This window comes from Colletes latitarsis, chromosome 5, assembly GCF_051014445.1.
Source record: "Colletes latitarsis isolate SP2378_abdomen chromosome 5, iyColLati1, whole genome shotgun sequence".
NCBI lineage: Eukaryota > Metazoa > Arthropoda > Insecta > Hymenoptera > Colletidae > Colletes > Colletes latitarsis.
Window position 1 is genome coordinate 25,243,941 of NC_135138.1, and position 23,764 is coordinate 25,267,704.

At 36.5% G+C, this 23,764-nt stretch overlaps 1 protein-coding gene across 4 annotated transcripts in view; it reads left to right on the top strand.

The window, feature by feature from the left end:
* LOC143342151 (opioid-binding protein/cell adhesion molecule homolog) overlaps window positions 1-23,764 on the top strand; it is a 372,611-nt gene that overhangs the window by 212,717 nt on the left and 136,130 nt on the right. The gene's annotated exons all lie outside the window — the stretch shown is intronic.

A 23,764-nucleotide genomic window follows, 5' to 3' on the forward strand; every position in this document is an offset into this window, starting at 1 on the left:
CTTACGTACGGTTTTCGGGGGCAGACGTTCGCGATAAAAGGCGAACTGGAGGCGGTTATTTCGTACGATTTATTGGGTAATCGTTGCGTGTAAACTTCACGAGGTGGAAGGGAGGGGGGAAATATCATCTCCTCGTTAGGAGAACTTAGTTTGCGTTTCGTATTATCTGGCATCGGGAGCTTCTACGAAGTTCGCGCGGATCCATGGACCGAGATATCCCGAGCGTCCTCGATTTCTCTCGTCGACGCGCGATTATCCCTCGATATCGCGGTACATTATTTATCCCTTCCACTGCCGTTCGACCCATAAAACCGTCGAATTTTCGGAAAGGGCGAGAAACCTTAGCGGCAGGCCAGGAAACTTTTGTCCGTATCCAAGAGAGGCTTCTGGCGCTACGCTTACCCTTTGACAATAAGGGATGGGATGGGGGGGAGGGAGTCGACTGCTTGCGAAGCTTCCACCTTTTTCGTCGTCCTTTTTCTCCCGCCTTTCTACTTTATTCGAGGAACTTCCCCGTGGACCGGAAATCTGCTCGCAAGGGGTGCCAAAAAATCGCTGGCACTCGTAACGATGCTCATTTAATTTGGGACCAACGGATATCGCCCTGTATACCCACGAAATACGGGGGCGGAGGGCTCTTCGTTTGTTTACTCGCGTGAATCGTGCCTCTGACGCGCGAAACTATGGTAAAACGTCCATTAAAGTGTTCAATTCCGTTATGGTGATCGGCTTGATTCGGTCGCGAGTCTGTTGAATGGATCAAAATACGACGGGGATCCAATTGCAATAAGTATTCGCTAAGTGAAATGTCTCGTTTATGAGACTAGCGCAGTCGGACCTGAAAGCAAATTCTCCCAGCAATGGCTCGTCGAATAGCCTCGATCGAGGACTCTTCAGTTTATAGTTTGTCCATTAAGTGCTTGCGAAAGAACGTTGAATCGGTCGTGAGCATTCTGATTGGATTAATTTGTTGATTTTAACCGACTTCGCTATTGACTCGCTTTCGTGATTCGTCATTTATCTACCGAGTGGTTTACACTTTTTTATTATTCTTACTATTCGTGGTAATCTGGGTATCTTTTTGGTGTCTTCCCCCATAAATATTTTTTATATTATTTGTTACTGGTTTTTAATGATGCTCGTATTCCGTGATTTTGGTGGCATAAGAGAATCGTTACTTGCTAGCTGGAACGCAAGTAGATAGTACCATCGTTGCATGTAATATTCTAAGGCCTAATTATAATTTACTCGGTGCCAAAGTCCTGGGAAGCTCATCGAAGTATGTTAGATCGTTTATAACGTCATTAATTAAAATCAATATTATCGAGTATGCCATACTCCTCATCTTGTTTAACCTATCTCCTGATCACCTTATAATCGGACAGATCTTCATAGAATTTTAATAAAGCGTTTCAAGTGTGTATTTATAATTGAAGTCTTAATATATTGTATGCGTTCCTATTGTAATAGTATCCAAACTTTTGGAGTCCAAGATTTTTATTTTAAATTCAAAACGCGTGTACCTAATCTTCATATATTGAAAAATGACTAAATCTTTGCAGAAGAGTGTGTTGAATTTTTACTGAAATCTATTTTGAAGCTATTGATCTACTTCTAGTAATAAAATATTGAATAGAGTATTTTACATGAATATTCGACGTCAGTGCTAAAATTCAGAGACGTCCGGAATAAATTATTCTTCTTAGCGGCTGAGTGCATTTTCTGTCAAATGACTTATTTATTTGACGTTTCGACAGTAGTTAGAGTTCTTTTAACTTATCTTTCTTCTTCGAAAGAAGCATTGGTAAAATTAATTTATTTACGAAAATTAAAATTAAAATTAAGCATAAAGGAACGTTAACTATTTTTATTTGTTTCGCTGAATCGAAATGAATTTAGAAACAACGTGATTGCTCGAATCTACCGAAGTGCAAACTAATAATAAGTGTTCGTTTAACTCGTGTGAGCAATCTCTTTGGCCATAAATAATGGAGAAAGTTGTTTAATTTAAGGATTTCAATGGTGAGAAACAAGCAGGTGCAAAGATTGTCGTAGATAGTACTGCAGTGGTTTTCAAATAGACCTCAACCCACATTTACACACCACTGTTACGTTGGTTACATAAACAGCAAATTGAACAACGCGTCTAATTATTCGTTAATTATATAGCTTGCAAATTTTTTAAATTTCTCAGATCAATTGTGTTTTCTAAATTTTATTCATACTTGAATCGCAACAGATCGCGATTTCGAAATTTTTCGATTAATATTTTTACCAAACAATCGAATACTCTGCTCAGATTCATTGAAAAATATTTCAGATCTGAATAATTACTATCGGAAATCTTTATCAATATAGCTGCATCACTGACTGGGGATCCTATTTGACAGGAATACCGATATTTGACTACGTTTTACAAATATATGAGAACTAACATTCGTGAAAAAGTCTCTTTATTTACAGAGTCTATAAATTGAGAGTCTAGTACTATATGGATTAGAAACATTACAACCGCTACTGTACTGTACTGTACTGTTAGTAAATTTAGCAATAATTTATCTGCAAAAAACATTTGCAGAGATGATTGAGGATAGCTCCGAAGTATTGTAGAATCATTTTTATCAGTACACTCGTTATCCAAATGTATTATTGGAAATCGATGTAATTAATAAGTTGAAAATTAATTAGCTATTGTAATATGATGAGGTTATTATCAGGAACACATATAGGAAGGTGTAACCCGGTAATAGGAAATTTTGTATTACAGTGATTATTAAATGACAATGAAAACAATAATTAGAATTAGCGATGCTAGTGAATATATGTAACAGAATTTGAAAGGAAATGTGAATTGTTTTACCAATGTGATCGGTTGAATAATGTATGTAAAAGAAGCTCTCATGGTAACATATCGAAGAATGTTCAATAAGAAGGTGGATACTCTATAAGTAAATATTCTTTTGGCATAACAGGTCGTTCGGATGGTTCAACCTACGAATAACCGAAGTTCTACTGTATGTTATTTTACCAGAAATCTGGAGAGATCAATCACAGAAAAATGTGTCTTCTACTATTCGAACATTTCACTGACGAATAAAAAAATATTTTTTAAAGCATTTGATCCCAGCTTTGAAGGTGGTTTTCATCCCTTGAATATAAACATCAGTCGATACAAAAAATATATGTTGAATACTTTGCAACGATCGAAGCTTGTCGATCGAATAGCGACTAAAATTTATATTTCTTACATTTCTTTGTGAATTTTCCTTCGATAATAAATTCTCAAGCATGAATGCTCGAAACTCATCAGGAGTATCCATCCATAAATCTCTGGCCAATCCATTGTTAAGTTCGCATTATTGTACACGGAACAAGCTCGAGTTATTTCAATCTGTTGGATCAATCAATATCGTGCGAGCAAGAGATCGTTCGCTTGATTTTCAGGACTGAATATCGTCTTGTGGTAGTTGTATATTAATGACCGCTCCGTGCCATGCAGTCTGCGTACAATAGAGCCCCGCAAACAATACTGCGCATAGATTCGGATGACTCAATCACGGTAGCCTAATTTCGATGGGATGTTGGGTCAAGGTACTTCGTACGCGCTCCATGGTGCTCGATTACATTTTTCAACGCGCAATCCTAAAATTACGAAACGGTAACAGAAACTTGGGCAACCGAATTAGCGAAACAAAACAAGTAGTCAATCTATATAATAAATCTACATTTATCTTTTATTAACAAAATTAATAAACGTGGCTAGCACTTTAATTTTGTACCAAAATTTTGTTGTATTTTTTTACAAACATAATTTTTGCAAATACAGAGTTCCGCATTTTTCCGTACACACTACAGCAGTGTGTTCCACAAGCAAAACTAAGGCTAAAGTGTTATATAACAGAAAATTCATAAATGCTTTGTTAAAAAGTTATGACAAAAATATGAAATGTGATGTTCTTTTATTTACTAAAAAATCAAATTTGCTAAAATTTTGTTTAAAGAGAGTAACTAGTCTAGGCATAAAAAAATATTTTTAACGTAGAATTATGTGGATAACTTAAAGATTTCTTTATCAGAGTTTAGTTTCTGTCATTTATCTTGGGTGCTGAAGTATTCTTTCTTCGATGATAACATTTTGTTATAAAATTTTGAACTATTATTCAAGTTTATGTTCAGTAAATTGCAAAGAAACTCACGATATTAAGATTGATTTTATTTTATTATAAATTTTTTTTTCTTGTTTTAATGTCCTGAATCTCAACTGAGTTTCACAGTTTATATATTTCTTATAACTTCTTAACGAAGCATTTATGGATTTTTTGTTATACAACATTTTAGTCTTAGTTTTACTTGTAGAATACACTGCTGAAGTGTGCACGAAAAAATGCTGTTTACACCCTCTAGAATTGCAAATAATAAGTGAATAGAATCGCCTGTGAAAGAAAATAATGTTTCGAAAGCAACGAATATTTCATTTAATTTGATGATTGTTTACATTCGCCGATGATTGTGCACAATTATTTGATTTCATAGATTCGCGATAACGTAACTATTACTGATTATTATTTGCCCTCGTATGATATTTCGATACATCGAATCGATATCTATCTGAAAGCTTTACGTTGTAATATGATACATGGATTGTATATATTGAAACGAAATTCCTTTAAAGTTATTCAACGTCGGTTCCTCGCAATGGAAAGAGAAGCAATATCTCTGTTGCTCCTTTAGTCAAACAGGCGCCGGGAAATCCATGTAAATAGAAAGAACTTTCCTGGAATTTACTATCCGCCATTCGAGGAATTCGTCCTATCCCAATAAACTTTGTAACAGCCAACCAAATGATAAATTGTTAACTATGCTTAATTTGTTCTAACTAGAATAGAAATTCAATTTCGTACGCCAATGTCTTCTGAACGATCGTACCTTAACGTGCAAACGTAAATTGAATTTTGTGAAATTCATGTCGTCCGTAAAAGGTAAATTAACGTTTATTATTGTATAAAGAAGCTCCGTACACGTTGTTGGATTCGTCATTATTTTCTATAGTCACGCTGATCTTTATTGCATTAAAAAATGTATAATAGATCGGAGGAATAAATTTAAGCAAACCTAGTACGTCCTTTTAAGCTGCAAAATAAGGATACTTAGATGATATAAATTCTACTGGAATATATTTTCCAATTGCAATGTTCTGTCACGCTGAGTGCGTCGAGTATTTAATATTTCAAAGTTAATATCCGAAGAAATTGTGGTTTTATCAAGAATATCACACTGTTTTCTCCTCTCATAGTGAAATCGCTGTGAGCCAATTCACAGCTTGAGTTGCTGTATTTTTGTTACGCTTTGTTATTGATCGTTTCAACAATTCAGTCGAAAGGAATACGTTTCTTTCCGTATCGCACACGATGAAATTGTTGGAATGTGAAACAGTTTTCATACAACGGTACCAATATTGAGAAAAGTAAATTGTAGAACAGCGTGACGTAGAAACTATTGATTCAAAATCCGAAACGTTGGGTACAAACAAACGATCTGCTATGAATAACTGTTACTTTATAACTTTCGTTGTTAATTTTAACATGGTAAAATTTGACGTTAATGATTTTTATCGGAAACTGGGTTAATTTATATATAAAATTTTAGGCTGTTGAAGGGGAGTGTTTTATAAAAATCATTCATCATAAAGACAATTATATTATTAATAATTCTAGAACATTTGGTATGGTTTAAATTAAATATTTTTGTTATAATTATACAGAAGTACATTGAATAGTTTAGTACCTAACCATAGAAATTTGACGGTACAAAATATGCAATCACGCAAATGCAACATAAAAGGGGTTGTTTCATAAAACACTTTTTATCGATAACGTTTATATTCAATTTGGTGCACCGCTTAATTTGCAGATTTAATGCATCTCACGTAGCGCGTATGTGTAAGCTCTCTTTTAGCGATTCTATTTTATATTATTTCGCGAATCAAATTATACAACTGTTTGACGTAACGTTGTTCCTTTGATGCGTTTCAATTTGCGTAATACGTGTGCCTTTCACTGAATATAAAACATAAGCGTCAGTCGGATTTAAAGTGTAATTTGAAACAGTCTGTGACAGATTATGCTGAGTATGTTATTAAAGTTTTATTGATTCGAGGATATATTATATTTTCAGAAGCCATTTCGAGGAGACAGTTTCGATACTTTTTAAGTTAATCGCAAAAGATTTCCAGAAGTTCCATCTCTTATAGACTCGAAGGAAAATCGACGTCGACCATATAGAATCTACAAACGTACAAAATTCGAAGCAAATTCATCCTCGTATTACGCTCGTAAATCGTACGATCGCCAGAAACGTTCGAAATCTACTATTTTATATCACGAACACGTGCCACCGCTCTTCCGATAGAGACCACGGGTCAAAGGTACGAAAAAAAATTAAACAAAGTGAATTAACTTGAAATCTCATCAATCCCATTTTAAGTGTAAACCACCTTGTTTGTGATCCATCAGGTGCCAACATTTTAAAGTAACTTCTTAATTTAATAAACATCTTAATAAACATCAATTACAAACTTGCTCACAAGATGTAAATACAGTTCATTTGATATTTCAAGTTTCGAAACGCAGCAAATTAACCCCTTGCCATACAATGACGTGCTTGACTCGTCAAAAGTTCTTAATGTCAAGTTTAACAATTATGAGGCAATTATTTGTCATCAAGTCTTATAAATTAAAATCAAAACATTTTTACATTCACGAAGTATACGTAAAAAAAATCTATTTTTTTCGTAACCATTCCATGTAAACAAAATTGAAAAATACACGTTTGAAAAATGATTTGAAATTAAATCGTAAGTCAATGGGTTATCGCGATAATTTTTAAATATATTGAGAGTTTGATAATATATAATCGAATATATAATTTATATATTAATATATAATCAACAATTTACATACAATAAATTTTATATTTATAAATGAAAAAATATTTATATTAACTGTATATATCTTATAGATATTGTGAAAGAAAAAAATAATTTTATAATTTTAATTAAGCTACGCGAACAAATTTGGGGGGTCGTTGTATATTCCATCGCGAAGAATCATCCCCTTGCAAGTTGTACCATCAGTCAACTCACACCCCGTGCATTCGACTCGACTAAAGTTAGAGATTGAACCGCGCGACAGAGACGTCAAGTTAGTGCAAAACAATGAAGTTTTCGTACGGGACGCACCAACACAAACCTCCCCCTCCCGACAACGAGACTTCCATTTTATTCCCACTAGTGCTGTTTCGTGTTTATCTAATTGTACACCCCTATCTCAGTTACTTGGAAGTTGCGTTGAACTGCTTCTGGCGCCAGTCGGTAGATGTAACGACCGAGAGCCGCCTTAAGACATTAAGTTCGCGCTGGTTACGAATAGAACGTATCCACGACGAGTTCGAGAGCGACGTCGACCATCGCGATTCGCGAAGAACGACCGTGAATAATTGAACGATCCGCGCGGGAGACAGAGGGCGCGCATTATTACGCGAACCACTCTTTATTTCGGTGTACCGTGGACAAATGCAACGTATCGAACTTCCGTCCCGGTTAATTTATGGCGATGGGATTAGGGGAGTGAAACGACGAGGGAGAGAGAGCGGAAAATGGCAATTCTGCAGTGCGGGTAACTATCCAGCGCGCTCCCCTTCTTCGTCCGACGAATCCAAACGGGTTCAGACGCTTAAGAGGCGAACCGTCTCTCCTGACCATCGTGAAATATCACTGCTAAGAGAAAGAAACGACGCCTCCGTCCCCTACGGGCCTTGACAAAAAACAGGGGCAATAAAACTCACCGAACGCCCCTGCGTACCGTCCAAGTCGAGAATACGTTCGGACGATTACCCTTTTCTGGTAACGATTCCATGCTCGCTACGACAATCTCTTCGAATCGCGTTGCTTTATAGCGTTGCTTTCTTTATTTACTACGCTTGTGATTGGCGAAGAGAAACGGTAATTAGACGGTTTGAAAATGGAGAGTAGCTTTCGAAGGAACGCATACGTGTATATTCCGTTAATTTATACAGTGAAAACTCGATAAATGTGCTCAAGAGCTGTTCTGTAAATGATACATTTTTATCCCCACCAGTAGGGGGATTTCCCTTAAACCAGTAAGGCGAAGTGTAATCGGAGACGTAGCGGTATTACCTCCGTCACCTTCGTTTAAATGTTCCTGTTAGTATGACCACAATGCTGTACAGAAGAAAATTTTTCTTTTTTACTTTTTGTTAATAAGAATTTTACTATCATGTAGGGGGAGACTTTTTCTGATTAAAATAAAACTAAACACGATATAAATCGGTCAATACTTGGTAGCATAATATTGAATTAAATATTGTACTTGCAAGTCTTTCTCTCTTTGTTTATCCTTTTTGTGCTGTCCTTTTCTATCTTCGAAAACATCAAAGAACGACGGATCGAGGTGCTGGGTACATTTATCGAATAGAAGGTAGCTATTTTCAAACGGAACGCTTCCGCTGTTCCGTAAGTGATCAGAAACTGCAACACTTATGAGATAGGAGGTTTCGTTAGCTACCTTTGTTCGGTAAATGTACTATCCACTGACTTTACGAAGATATTAATACGTGCATGTCTTGGAGGTGCCATTAAACCTTTCCCTAACTCCACTGAGACATTTCACTCGAGATTGAACACGTTTTGGCACACAATTTCAGATTTTGTGCAAACTGAAATATTTTCAGAAATGTAATGTGTAACGGATATTTAAACTGGGGCGACAAATCCTCTTTCTTCTTTAGCTACTGATTCTTTCTATGTTTGAGGCGTCGGCAAACTACAATCAAATTCGAAAAACAATTCTCCTATTCCATAAGTGTTCCTGACCGCACCCGGAATAGCGACATTTATCGAGTTTTCACTGTAATTATTTTACGTACGGTGGGAAATTCAAATAGAAAATGGTTATCGAGTGTATGATACGTTTGGATAATAGAGCATTCGAGTAGCACGACGATCGAATAAAAGATGTTTAGATAACGGGGGCTCTGCAGTAAATAAATTCGCTATTTCAATGAAACTGAAATACGATCCGCCACTGGAAGCAGCAAAGGCTCCATGTATTCAGTATTGATAGGGTTTCTCCCTCGAGGTGTTTTCTACCGCGGTGCAAATTAACTTTAGGACACGTCAACGTCTGTCGAAATTATTTTATTACCGGGAGCGTCATAGACTGAACATTTCATTGGACGATGGATTTATGGACGTTTTGCCAGTATCTCGGATCATTTTTAAATGTTACGGCTGTTACGCGCTCCATAACATTAAACAACGCCAAACAATACTTCTTGGGGTTCGTAAACTATTGTAAATCTTTCGTTGATATTTTCAAACGTTGTTTCCAATTGTGCAATACAATCTTTAAATTGTCGATTCCGATTTCAAAATTAACAATATTTAAAGGAACGATTTAAAAGGGTATTGCTGTCTAGACTGTCATTTTCTCAGCCTTCTTACAATACTTCAATACTTTTTGGGGTTTGTAAACTATTGATAAATCGTTCGTCGATATTCTCAAACGTTGTTTTCATTCGTGCAATACGATTTTTGAATCGTCGATTTCGATTCCTGTAAAAAATTAACGATATTTAAACGAACGATTTAAAAGGGTATTGCTATCTGACTGCCTGACTTGATTTTTTTAAATGGAAGGTAGGCTGTTTACTACTGAGAATTTGCAGATACATTTATTCATCTTATAAGCAGGTACAGTATTTGTTTCATCAAAAGTATTAAAAATTATGCAAGCCATAACTTCTTGTTTAATGGCTTTCCTGAAAAGAGCTAATGTATCTCCATTAGGAAAGGTGTAGTTATAGCAGGAAATAGGGAGAACTGAAAATCTCGATGAATAAAGGAATGGCGTCGCTTCAAGTTTCGAATTTCTATTTTTTTAACCTTTGTTTTGTCTTTAGCATATTAAAAATAATAGTAAAACTCAATATTCTTAAAAATCTCTAGTTCCAGAAATAAAGGCGTGTCTGCTGAATATTCTCTCCAAATTTGAACTAAATCGGTTTGCTAGATCTTGAAATACCATGGAAGCCAGTTTTAAAAAACGCATTTAAACAAGGAGTTATAACCCTCACAATTTTTAATATTTTTTGATGAAAAAAATGTTGTACATACTTATAAAATGAATAAATATATCTGTAAAATTTCAGTACAAAACAGCCTACCTATCATTGGAGAAAAGTCACAAAAATGTCGAAAAAATGACAGTCTAGATAGCAATATCTGCGCAGCAAACTTTTTTGGTTTACGGCACGTTCCTACGTTTTAACATTTGTTACCGGTACGTGAAATTAAATCGCGACTGGGCGATTTCTGCATCGGAGGGACAATTTTTTATACGAAACTAATCATAGAACCGTTCTCGAAGCTCTCGTTCCCCGCGGGGAAACGAACGAAATGCTCGAGCGTTGTTTAATACACGCGAAGCAATTAAAAATACACGTAGTTTCCCGCCAAAAACTATTACTCTCGCGGGTCACGAGAGTATCCTTAAATTCGTGTTTAATCGACACCGCTCGATCGCCTCACAATTCAGGTCTAATCGTTCGTAAATTGCATATCGACCGGTTGTGATCGATACACCTATTATTCGTGGCTCACAGGCTTTCTTCCCGCCACGAAATTACGATCGACGCGAGTTCTCGCGCGCGACCGTTGACCTGACCCGATCTTTCGCTGGATGAACTTTGCGAGCGGATGGCTACTTGATAAACGATTAAAGGACGACTGCCATTGCACCGACAACGATAATTGGAGATTGGCTCGCGACCTGACTGGAAATCCGTTTGATGTGGCAACTTCATTGGCGTCGAGTCACTCTATTTCACCTCTATTGCCGATTTCTCGTCGGTGGCAGGGAGAAAATTTTGGTTTCGGACGTCGATCGTCTACGTAATTGATTGATGCGTCCGACCATTTTAAGGAATTTATTTCCTTTGTAACAAGAATCGACAAACCCAGATTTAACTCGGATCACATTCAAACATCATCAAGATCTTTCGCGACACAATATATTATTCAGTCGTTGATTTTGTGTTATAAACATATGTTCGATATTAGTGTTCGCCATCGTGTCCTCGTCATCCAATCGTAAACCACTCCTCACACCATTAATTTAGGCGTGAGAGCAGCGATACGTTGCGATTAAGATCACCGTTTTCGAATCTGTGCCGCAACAGTGCCTATGCTCGTGTCACGGATCGTTGGTCACCAACCACCAGTTTATAATTGATCAGCTGATCGGCAAGAGAATGCTCCTCCAAGGGCGACCACGAAGCTTCAGATATCCTCCGATATTCGATATCTAACGCACACAGCGTGGTCCTAGATTTTTAAGGGACTAGAGTATAGCTATTGGATGTTACTTAATAGCGTTCGAAGGGTGTGAGATTATAAAAGGAGGGCAAAAATCGACATCACGTTGAAGAATCTTTACCCATCGGAGGGGCTGTCGAGCTATACCTACTGAAAGCTTATAATGGAAATGGAGAGTCACGCAAACTCGATAGAATAGTTGTGAAGAGGTAGAAAAGTTACCTCGATGGTAACATATGTGATAGGTAAGGGTTGTCGGATTGGTACTAGGTTTGTGTCAGTAGAATGCAATCCTGTTCTGTAGATTGACAATTTACAGAATCACATTGGGGACGAGGTAGATCGAGGAGGAGTTGAATTGTGTAGCTATTGGATGTGATTCGATACTATTCGAAAGAAGTATGTCTATAGAATCAATCTTTAACCACCTCGATGCTTTCCCAAGGGAACTTTTCTAATTGTAAAGTTACTTTTAGTAATAAAATATGGTTAGATCGCTTAGGTGGCTTTATCTCAATTTTGATACAAGTATGTTCGAGTCGAGTGTAAGGTTCACTTAAAGTTGCAAAATTAATGTTCGTTCCACCACGATTCGAATCGATGTTTGTAGAACCATCCGTCAAAGTCGCAGGTTATTCAAACCTAGTTCGACACGATTGGCAACATATATTAATTCAGGGCGAGTCGTACGAGAATTTTAGAGACTCGAGCGCTTTTGTGATGGTAACGAGGGGGTGCTGAGCACCAGAGAACGTTATCAGTGTACGAGTATACGTGTTGGGAAGGCGTTTGAAAGGCGACTTGTGTAAGGGATCCGAAGCTAAGCGTCCATGGCTCGAGAATAGAAGGAAACCTGGACCATCTGGATCTGGGTCCTTTACAAGGTGACGTCGGCATGCATTCGAGTTGGCCGACCTGCGCCGAAGTACATATGTAAGGACTTCAATGAGAAGCGGTATATCCGCGACAACTTTGTCAGTAGTTTAAATTGGTACCGCGGGGGTTGGAACAAACACCAGAGGAGAATTTGCCCCCTCTCCCTTATTCTGACTTTGGTAAGACTGACGGAGGCGGTAATATAGCTGGGGTGTCGCGAGCTAGAAGTTCCAAATACTTCAACGAGCACGTCTTAGTTTGAATACTGAACTACTCGAACGGTTTTGTCTATACCAAAGAAGACACCAATGAAGTCCACACTAATACTGTGTCTGTGCTATAAAATGCTCTCGAATCTTTGAGGCAGGTTGAGACTGGCTCGTAACTAAAGTCCTTTAGTAATGTATTCACCAAGATTATTTGTGAATTCATCAAACAAAAATATAGTACATAAATTGAGTAAAGTTTCAATGAGGAGCAAATCCATGGTCTGATCTATCTTTTCAATTTCTAATAAAGCAGGTACAGAGTATGAAAAATAAAGTTGTTGCATTTCATTTGAAGCATAGTTAGGGATCTTCAGTCGGAAGAAGCAGGCATTTTAAAAGTAGGAATCCCTAATTATCGGCATATTTACGCCGATTATTCTTCGGCAAATACAAAGTAAATATAATAAATAAAAATAAATTACACAAACAAAGAAGCCACATGCATCTAGCAGTGACGATGATAATAACAGTTGACGAATAAAGCATAGGAATTTTATATATTTTATTTTTATTAATAAATTGTATTGTTACATTACCCATGGTTGTGTTTATTAAAAATCAAAAACGAATTTTTAAGAAATGTCGACAGGTGGACAAATTTTTCGACAGAATTAAAAAATTTCAAATCATTCTGAAAAAATTATTTTTGGTTGCAGGAGTCAATTACAATCATTTTTGGTGAATAGATATACCCCCGAAATCCTACGCAGTTTCAAGAAAAGAATTCTTTATTGAAAATATAATATATGGCCAGAGATGTTTCTGTAATTTCATTTTCTGTCTCACTTCCTCTTGTATTAATTTCTGTAACCTGTTGGTAATGTTTCCAGTGACACAAAAATGGTAATCTGGCATTGGATGTAAGGTCTATTCGTATTCCTCGTTTATATCACTTCATATGTAGTTATAGTCCAATTATCCGACATATTTCATTTCCCGACATTGTCCCAATCCCGATTATGTCGGATAATCGGAATTTTACTGTACCAATATTCACAAATGACGCGCGCTAAAGAAACGTCCTTGCTCTTCTGCGAGAATGTCATTGTTCTCGTAAAGCGATGCACTCACCAAACAGCTTCAGACAATCGCAAAATGACTGAAGGTAAGCAAGGGGAATTGTTAATGGCCGCAGAAATTCGGTCCCTCATAATGCCAGGAACCTTCAGTGGATTTATGGTAATGTCCTGAAAGCTTCGACTCGGGTCTTACCGATTCGGTTTGAGAGGAACAAGAGTGGCGAGGTTCAGGTTCCATTTCACATTAGTGTCGCATCACTTCTCAGATGTATGGCTGATCTTCCATTTTCTGTCCTATAATAAGATGAATCTATTCGGAGCAGAGTACGTTCGAATTCGTGAAAGTGAAATCTCACGTATGCGGCTGAAGCAGTTACGTTAACCTGTCGCTAAATCAGAATAATTGACGTCTAGATCGCGTATACTAAAAGAGGAACACTTTGTCTTAAGTTAAGAAATCTTTTTCTTCCGCGTGATCCTGTTCTAAACAGTTTTAAGAGCCTGTATGAATTTTCCAATATCGAAAACAGCTGTTCGGAGGAATTTTTACACAAATGTTAGACAATTAGAATGTTTCTTTGGAAAGGTTCACCGAACGCTTCATAACTACGAAGAGAAATATAGGGATGGGTGACACGATGACCCTCACGACTAACGATTAACCCTTTCACACCCACAATTGAGATATCTGGTGACCCAATGCTGGCTATTTAACACTTTTGATGAGATATCTCGAGACTAACACCGGTCTCATAATGCTTATGATGATATATCGTCGCGAGGCGTTCGCATTCCGAGCAAACGAAGCGACAGGAAACAATTATCTTCAAAACATAATACGCTGAATCAAGAAATATTTAAAATCCAAACTTCAAATATTTAATTCCGCGCTTTGGATTACCGGAATAAAAATATTTTATTCATCGAAATTTACGTTATTTCAAATAGTGCTCCTATTTTTAGTACAGATGGGTTGGTACTCCAATTGATCCTACTAGATCATCCAGAGTTAAGTTGGAAACAGACTTTTCCTGTTACTATATTGCAGTGATACTATGTTTTTCCTTGTTTTGCAATTAAAACAACGAAGGCAGACAAATTCGGCGTTTCTATGTCTGCCTTGGTTGTTTCCAATTGCAAGACAAGGAAGAACATAGTGTCGTGGACACCAGGGTGAATGTAAACATATTAGAAATATGGGTGGTCGAGCGGCGCCTCCAACCACCTAACCGACGTCTGGTCTTAAGAATACCACTTGCTCAGGCGACGAAAAATGCCTAATAAAGAGGCGAGCAAGTGGTTGGGCCTACCCTAAGTGTTATGTTGCATCGTGACGGGACGCTTGAGGGTCTGCGATGCAGCACATAGAATCGTTGCAATATCGCAACGACAAAAGGCACACGTCTGTTTCCAGCCTTATTCTTGAATTGTTTCGACGACAACCCTAACACATACAAGGTAGCCAAACGGTACGAAGACAAACATACGTGTCAGGAAGCGAGCGGTGTCGTCGTTGCGTTGCTCTAAAACATCGCGACCACACGACGCTATTATATTCGTCGCGGTGTGCCGAGAACCGTAGTAGGGGTTGGTACCCGGTGCCAGATTGCGCTAATTAATGCTAATTGCCCGAACTAATAAATAACTGCATGAATAAACATATTCGTTGCCCAGCGGAGAGGCGGCTGGTGGAGAAAGAGGCTAATAGCAGAAGCTGAAGAGTTTTGTGCGATAGAGGAGGGGGGGGTGAGGGGCAGAGCGTGGGCGCACAAGTGTGGAGAGGGATAGCACGTGTGCGCGTATGCCATCAGGCGTGGAGGCACAAGCACGCTACAGTATGCGCTAAAATATTCATCGATTTCGGTTGCGGCAATTACGCTCCGCAAAACGAAGCCGTCCTCATGTGTATCCCTGGCCACACTGGAAATTTATCTGTACGAACGAACGCGCCACGTTGCACGTACTCTGTGGGGAGCTGCGCGTTCCGTTTGTTACCGTTCCCGCGGAAGTGCGAGCACTGAAAAAAGAGACGCGGAAGAGCGCGGCTTGGAACCGTTTCGGTATTTGTGTATGAAAAATATGGAAATTCTCGGCGACGGAAGAATATCGCGGAACGTTGAACCCGCTGGTACGGCGAAGGTGTGCGCCCGGGAAAAGCGCTGATAAGGAGGCGATTATCGCGGTTACGGCCGCGCGGAGAATTGTGTGCAAGAAAGCAAGATTGCTGGGTGCTTGTCGAACGCTGGACGATATTAAAAACGTTATTCGTTATGTAACCGTGATATTTAAGGAGGCAATCTCATGTGTACGTTGCAAAATTAATTTTTTTTAACTAAATGTTACATCTAACGCTATAATTTATTTTCACAATTTACTTAACTATCCTTTGGGAATACAAGATAAATTTTTCAATAATTTTTATTGACTTCTCATGTTTTTATTACGCCTAAAGTAAACATGTTCAGTAAATACCTTTCAAGGTTGACTAAATCAACAAAATTAAAAAGATTTTTATTCGGTAGGCTTCCCGTTATCGCCTGTAGCAAAATAATTAATTTATGTTGCTTAAATTAAAAATTGCAAAATTTTGTCATTTTATTTTAAAAGTATATGATATACTTATTATAAAAATATAATTTTGGTACGAGCAAGAGTTATTAGTAGACTGCAGATGTTTTATTACTTAAACATAATAATGATCAATTATAATTTAAATTACAATATGTTACAAGATTTTTTCAATATTGTCAAGAGATAGTTGATGACGTTTATCGCTTAAAGTCAATTTATAAACTGAGAACGAACGCTCAACATTAAAAGATGTTCTTTAACAATCTGACCTTATAAAATTCGTTTCTATTGGTTTTCTAAATTCGCCATTTGCGTAAACCCACGCATCGTTCTTGACAAGCAACGCTTCCATTTGCATTTTCCATATATCAAAATTGTCTTTGTTCTTTCAATGCACCACACGTAATTTCGACGCGCACTCGAATCACGATCGATTCTAACTTTTCTATTTCCGACACTCGTTTCTTAATTCCTTCCGTCTGGGTTTATAACCTGTTGGTTAGTAAACGCAGCTAAGGAAATATTTATTAAATGCCCGATATAATACACGCCACAAATATAGAACAGCTCGTCGGAGACTCGACATATAACACGTACGGTTGGACAAACAGTTGTTAAAATAGTAAAAGGAACAGATGAGGCTAAAGCCTGTACCAGTACGAGTAGGTACCGGAAAGGCGCGTTCGCAAAATGTCCGTGCATCGTCGTGTGAACACATCCAATTGCTCACAGTTTCTGTAGAACCTCATCAATACTATTTGTATTAATAAATAAATATTACAATATTATTTATATAGCTATGTTGTCATTTCTTAACAATTCTTGACTATCGTGTATAAAAGTTGATGTCGGAAATCAGTCAATAACGATCGAACTCCGGGCCCAAATTAAATAGGTCCGCGATTGCCGACAACGGCGCCATCTGCTTCTCTCCTGGCTCACTCACGGGTCCATGATTAAGTGTGCGCGTGTGAGATATAACCGTTACGCGAAAATAACTATTATTAAATAAATTATTAATTAAATTAATTTTCTTTGAATATAAAATACGTTTCGTGAGTGACTTCATTTGAAGGAAACCGCAACAGTTGAATTAGTATTTATAGTAATTTTATGAAAAGAAGTGCAATAAACATACTATATGGCATACGCAGTATGTGTCGACATATATTTTTATAAAAAATATGCAAACATGCAAAAATAAAAAATATATTTTTAAGGACCTCTAGTGATGAAACAAACTTCTATTCAGGTTTTACTCCTTTATGTATCTCCTAAAAACATATGCATTTGCATAAACATCTGCAGTCTAGTTATAAGTTTAGAAATATATCAAGATATTAAAAATTTTTAAACTAAAGTAGGAGAAATTAATTAACGACTAATGTCAAGCACAAAGTATACAATGCTTCTTTATTTTAAACAGTCACTGCAAATTATTTTTGAATGTTGTTTGCATACATTTTTATTACACTTTTGGTAAATGTGAAAGACACGTCTTTTTATTAAACATAAATGACAACTTGAACGTTTTATCCGCTTTTCTTATGGATCTATTGATGGACCATGAATAGTACTTTCTTCAACAGCACCTTCTGGTACGTTTTATTGTTTTACTACATATATTGTCATATATTTGAAATTGAATAAAATTACTAAATAAATTTTTTATAACTAATCATTCTTTTGGTCAACCCGTTGAAAGACTGCTCCCTCACAGATTTTGATAGGCCTAAAATATGTTATAAAGATATTTTGGAAAGCTTTTTCCCACACGTATAATAGGTGATCGAATTCAATGTGATGGTATGGAAAATTACCAGTAATGATTCACTATAAGTAAACACCAGATGTGTAAATAGCTATGTTATCATTTCTGTCATGACTATTATATAGAAACGTTGAATTAGGAAACTGAAATAGACGTTCAAAAGCCCACCTAAGCATTACATTTATGAAAAGAAATGCAATAAACATATGTAACATATGCAGTATGTTTCAACATATGTTTTTATAAAAAATATGCAAAACATATGCCCTATGCAAAATAAAAAATATATTTTTTAGGACTTCTAGTGATGAAACAAACTTCTGTTTAGGTTTCACTCTTTTATCTATTTTTTAAGTAGATACAAATTATAATCATATGCATTTACATAAACAACCGCGGTCTAGTTATTAGTATGCGGAACAACGAGTAAAAATTTCAAAGCAATCGAACGTATAGTTTTTGAGATTTTATCTACGTCAGTTAAGAGAGTAACATTTCGAGAGAAACGCATTTAAAGTCTGCAAGATCATACTTCCAAAGTGTTAGCACAAACGCTAGAATTTCGACCTGTAAAAACAGCAGATGTCTCTTGACCCTGTTGTAAACCTTTTGAAACAGTAATGTCTGGGCTGTACAAGGTAATCGCCCGGAGCAATAACTCCGGTAATTACCGCGAGGGCTATACAAAAAATGTTCTACAATCCACAATACTTGACATTTATCTCTTGAAATTTAACAGTACATTCTTAAATATACAGAGTGTTCGGCCACTCCTGGGAAAAATTTTAATAGGAGATTCTAGAGGCCAAAATAAGACGAAAATCAAAAATGTCAATTTCTTGACTGTGCCCTTGTTAAAAAATTATTGCAAAATTAAATTAAAAAATTTCAAATTGTTCTGAAAAAATTATTTTCGGTTGCAAGGATCGATTACAATCATTTTTGGTTATTACACATACCCCCGAAATCCTACCCACTTTCGAGAAAAATATTCCTTACCGAAAATCTAATGTGGAGCCCGAAATGCTTCCCTGAAATTTCATGCATATCTTTAAAACGTCATAACTTCTGAACGGATTGAAAGATTTTAATGTTTAAAAAAGCAATCAACGCGTATTTTAGTAGAGAATATGTAGAAATTCCACAAATATTCGAAAAGTTGTTCCTTAACCCCGTAAACTGAGAAAACCCCATAAAAGAGGACCAATTTTCAAACGGACGTAACTCCTACAATAGTGAATATATTTCATTGAAATTTTGGAAGGATGTAGAGTTCATGGATACCTACAAACAAGTATTAGACAACTTTTCTATAGGGCGTCAAACAGAATTATTAAAAATGATAAACGAATTTTTGAGAAAAATCGACAGGGTGTAGGTGCCTAAATTTTTCGGTGAAAAAAGAATTTCGAATCGTTCTAAAAAAATTATTTTTAGGTTCTGGAATTAAATACAACCATTTTTGCTGAATACACATACCCCCGAAATCCTACGCATTTTTGTGAAAAAAATTCAGTACGGGCGGAACTTTAAACGTTAATAACTTCTTAACGAAACCTCCATCAACAAATTGGTATTCTTGATTTTCGTTTTATTTTGACCTCTAGAATTTTCCATTAAAATTTTTCCCAGAGGTGGCCGACCACCCTGTATACAGGGTGTTACTCGTAACGTTCCTCACGATTTTTCACCTACTTGCAGCCATCTGACAAAAAAAAGTTTAGAACAAGAATTGCGGGGTATGAAATGCACAATAGATATCAATAAAAAAAATTCGAAAACTGTTTTCATGACGAAGTCGAGGTCATCTTGGGTTTCACAAATAGAACCATATATTTTCTTTTAACCATAGTCAAAGGACATCGAAGCAAATTTAAAACACATGTTACATGATATTTTTACTAACATATTACTTGATTTACAGAAGTGGAAATGTGAAATATTTAGCTTATCGTCGTATTTGATTTTAACAGACCTAATGTTGAAAAATATCAGGTCTCCTTGCATAGGAACTGATTAAATAAATATATATAGACAATATTTAAATATTACACAACCACTTTAATTATTCTTTAGAGATTACATAGTTTAATATAAAATAAATTGCAGTAATGCCGACCATGCGGCTCGACAAACGACTCGACTCGACTCGACTCGGACAAAAGCCACGGGAATCCCCGCACGATCTTCAACCTTATTGTAGATGTCGCCATTTGGCCGCGTGCTTATTGCCGCGAGATTATGAACGGCTCAACACCTAACCCTATATACTTTTAAAAAATGAAATAAAAAAGAAATTGAATTTTTTGAGGTCTCACATGAGACTGCCCCCTTAAATTTAATAGGAAAGGGGCAAAGCGAAACTTTTATTCCTTATTTCGCGTGGAACGACCAGTCGCTGGGCATCCCGTATCGTTTGAACGGTCGCCTAATTGTTCCGCGGTACGTAATTGCGCGTCAGCGTTTACAGGATCGTTTCGACGTACATTTCCGGCGGCGTTTCGTTGTTTGTCAAAGAATAACGAATAGCAGAAACGGGCATACGATTTATGCAAAGGGACCATCTCGTCCGTCTCAACGCGTCGCGCGGAATCAATTCGTTTGATTGTCTTGTATCGGCACGTACCGTACGTGCAGCCACATTAATTATTAACTGATCGATAACGCTATCCCTACGATTCGTTCGCGTTTGTTTCAGAATTTCCTGAACTATGCAACGTTTTGTCGTTACGGTTTTTATCGTTTAACGAGTTTCGTTTCGAGAGCCGTGAACCTGCGGGAAACAAAGGCGAACCGAGTGTTTTACGACTTTTAAACAAATGCAAATAATGTTTTCATATTTTGCGATGAATAATATATTTTTCTCCTCGACGTCCCCCATATTGGACTTCTTTAACGTGCGGGCCACGATGCGTGTGCTCGAGAGTAAAGTACAAACGTAGCGAGAGCAGGTTCTTTATTATCATAAAGAAACATTCTGTTTCACAAAGGAACACAAACGCGTTTGGTTGCGCCAAGAATCGGTTCCATTAAAATATATTGGACAGAAACTGACGACCGCGGTTGTTGACGTCAACGTAGTCGCGCGGAAAAGCACGGAAATGTTTATTCGATAGGTGGCTCGCATAAATGGAAACTTCGCGGATAAGTAATTTACCTCATAAACGTCTCCGGAATGCGTCTCTATTTTATTGCTAACGCACGGGCAGCGAATCTAAAATTCAAATGCCGAAAACCAACGTGAGTTACAGCGTTCCATTTTCATATTTCAGGTGCGCGTAAGTTAATCACGCCGGGGGTGACAAACGACATATTCGATCGAGAAACGGGCGTTCTTTAAGCAGAACCTATCGAAGCTTTAAATTTAAACCGTTCCCGTTTCGTTTGACATCCAGAGGTAGAAATATATTTCAGGACATATCTCTCCAATTATAAAGGACTAGTCATTATAAATCATCAACTCGAGTAATTCCTCGTATTTTCGACGTTTCGAGGAACGCTTTAGCGCTGGTGCTTATTTATTCATTTATGTAGCGAGATTGTCCCATTAATAATAAAATTTACACACGTCAAGCGTTGTGAGATGCAAAGAAGTAACGCAGTAACGATTTAATATAAACAGGTTGTTGGAATCGTAATGGAGTAATAGAATTCGTAAATGGGAATTACGAAAATATCTTATTATCTAGGTCGAATAAACGAATGGAATTATTTTGTTGTAAACTCAAGGATAAGATCGTGACGAGTTAATGTTGATTTTGGCAAATCATGGTCATGATGAATATTTGAAACGAAAAGTTTAGTGCGTATTACAGACTGATGCAAGGATTAGAATAATGATTTATGATCTCAACGCAGAGATTGCACATTCACGTTGCAACGGTACGAACAGGACACCGTGATAACATAATTCCACAGGGAAATCAAAATTGCAGATATTAGTTATACTGACTACAACTACACTTGATATTAATTGGTTCCTGCCTTGTATATAATTTGCAGTAGAAACGTCTTAAAAATATTTTCTTCGTGTAAAAAGGAAAGAGTATATCTACGTTATTTTACGACGAAATATTATTTATTTACACGTGGAACGAGCAGATAATATCTTATAAGAAATTCAGCGTTCTCCAGATTTGTTCTTAATACTATTAATTTTTAACTCTATCTCAAGGTATCTCGTAATATTATGATTATTAATTATTAAAGTTTCAAAACGACGTGACAAACGTGGAGACTCGGAATAATGTAGTAGAGTCAGAGCACAGTAAAAAAGATAAAAAGAGAAAAACGGTAGAGGAAGCAGCGGTTTGTGTCACAGAAAATGAATTACATTCTGAAAGGCTGGAAAAAATATAAAGTGTGCATACTTTTTATTTCGCGTACGACTCTCTTTGCACTGTTATTTCTCAATTATTTCGAGTTTCCATTACGAGCGTGTGATGCATTCTTTATATTTAAAAATTACTGCATGCATTGTTAACGAATACAATTACAAGCGTTCATTTGTACTATCCCTACTGATTGCTACAAATAATTAAGCACCTCTTCTGCATTCCTTTGTTTCTTCTTGCACGTGTAATTCAAAGCAACTACTTCTCTGCCCGTTTACAATAATATTTATGGACTCGTGTTTAATGCAAACATTTCGTAAACGTACGAAAATACTTATATAAACAGTGATTTATTTATTTTCTTGAAATCATATTAAAACAGGCTAAAGGAATATTGTTGAATTTTTTCCTCGATCTTCGTATTGTTTTACTAGTCGATAAGTGTTGGTTGCCACAAAGTTCTTGTGAAACCAACACTTATATGCCAACACAATAATTTATTAACAATTTGAATATATAAACATAAAACGGGTTAACAGAAAATGTTCCGTGCGGATATACATATATGGTGTTCGGCCATCCCTGGGAAAAATTGCAATGGGAGATTCAAGAGGCCAAAAAAAGACAAAAACCAAGGATACTAATTTGTTGATGGAGGCTTCGTTAAAAAGTTATTAATGTTCAACGTTCCGCCTGTACATTCAATATATTTTTTCGCCCCATTTTTCTGGGGCTCTGGAGCTTCATTAATACGCATTGTTTGAATTTTGAATCATTAAAATCCTTCAATCCGTCTAGAAGTTATGATATTTTAAACATATGTATGCGGGGAAACATTTCTGGCCTGATATTATATTTTCAGTAAACAATTTTTTTTTTTTCGAAAATGCGTGGGATTTCGAGAGTATGCCTATTCACCAAAAGTTATTGTAATTGATCCCCGGAACGAAAGATAATTTTTTTAGAACGATTTGAAATTTTTTATTTTTGTCGAAAAATTTAGGCACCTACCCCCAGTCGATTTTTCTTAAAAATTCATTTCCTATTTTTAGTAATTTTGTTTGACGCCCTACAGAAAAGTTGTCTAATACTTTTTTGTAGGTATCTATGAGCTCTACTTCAGAAAAAAGTTTCATTTAAATATATTCACAATTGTAGGAGTTATGGCTGTTTGAAAATTGGACCATTTTTATGGGGTTTTTTCTCATTTTGCGGGGTCAAGGATCAACTTTCTGATTATTTTTATGATTGCTACATATTCTATACTAAAATACGCGGCGTTTGGCTTTTCGAACATTAAAATCGTCCAATCCGTTCAGAAGTTATGATATTTTAAAGATTCGCATGAAAATTCAGTGAAACATATCGATGGATGGTCAGACATTATATTTTCGGAAAGGAATTTTTTTCTCGAAAGTGCGCAGGAATTCGAGGGTGTATCTATTCACCAAAAATGATTGCAATTGACCCTTGCAACTAAAAATAATTTTTCCCGAACGATTTGAAATTTTTTTTTTCGTCGAAAAATTTAG